The sequence below is a fragment of the Acyrthosiphon pisum genome, chromosome X, assembly GCF_005508785.2.
Source record: "Acyrthosiphon pisum isolate AL4f chromosome X, pea_aphid_22Mar2018_4r6ur, whole genome shotgun sequence".
In the NCBI taxonomy this organism is placed as follows: Eukaryota; Metazoa; Arthropoda; class Insecta; order Hemiptera; family Aphididae; genus Acyrthosiphon; species Acyrthosiphon pisum.
This window is the reverse complement of record NC_042493.1, coordinates 97163708-97165255: the sequence shown is the minus strand read 5'-3', so window position 1 is coordinate 97165255 and position 1548 is coordinate 97163708.

Genomic DNA, 1548 nt, shown 5'->3' with positions numbered 1-1548 from the left:
GATTTCGATCAAAAATAATACATAAATTATTAATTTAGTAACTTTTTCAAATTAAAAACAGTTACAAATTTAAAAATTATGTACGGTGATATTTTTTAATCGAATTTTCTACTAATTTATACTAAAAACACATATTTAGATTTTTTAATTTTCAGTTCTAAAAAATGTTTATGTAACCAAGCTTATATATTATTAATAAATACATTGATTCACTAAGTAATACAATATTAAACAATTTATTTGATGTATAGTTGAAACTATAATGTATCGTCAACTAAACAAATACCTAATATCTCCTGAAATATTAAGAGTAATAAGACAATATTTTATGAAAATAAGAAATAACAAGATGACCGTTCCTCGAGTTTCACAAGTTTACACTTCTTCAATTTTAACTACTTGCAATCTATTAGAAAAATAATATAAAATATGCACAGAGCAATATATCGAGTATCGGATCTAGTATTATACGTATATATTGGTATATTTTGGTACTATAGCGGTTGATTCTCTGGACCACTTGCAGAGTATACCTATAGTTATACTTTAGTCTATTCAATAGGAATTAAACTCGGAATTTAACTAAATCCGGACTTGAATATAATATTAATATAGAAATGATATAGAATTGATATAATATTATTGTGTGCCAACGTGTTAATTGTATTATAAAATAAATAAATTTACATTAGGTATAAATTTAAAATATTATTATAACCTTCTGTTGAAAGCAATTATTACAGCTCATTAATGTATAGTGTTTTCATCAATTAGTCGGAAAATAATATTAATAATTACAAAAAATATTCAAGTTCAACATCTTCAACTATGAACCAATAGAATGATGTTTTGCGTTAGGAATAATTTAAATTTAATCAGAAAAAACAAGTACGTAAAACAGATTTTGAAGAAATGATCACTTTATTTTCAAACTCCAATCTAGGAGAAAGTTGTAAACTTATAAATGTATCTATTAGGTATCTAGACTGTTTTTATTAGCTAGGTAATTAAATTAATATCATAAAAAATGCAATAGATAATAATAAGTAATTAACATATTGTAATATCGCTGGATTTAATAATTTCGTTATTATTCTTACCTACGACTTCCTGAATATTCAGTTAGACAGTTTTCTGATGTATGGTCATCACCTCCATTATAACGTGGTCGCTTTCGGTTGTAGTTTATTTTGGAGATAAATATAAATCGACGCGAAATTCCAAAAAAAAAATTGTTAAATATAGTGCACACTGTTTTTTTTAGCTATACTAAATAATCAAATTTGTTTATTATTCAGCGTCGATATACCGGCCGGCTAGGTATCCGTGGTTGTCTCGTTTGAATATTTATTTATTTTCAGCCAGCAACAATCAGTTACGTACCTTTTAGTATTTTTATTAGGGGAGACCAGGGCAAAGCGCATAGGTTAACTTTATGTGTCAAAATATGGTGTCTAAACTATTATTTTTAGAACTATTTTTTAATATAATCATAAATTGACTTCTCAAATTCATTATTTAACCATTCAAACATTTTAATAAGCACTC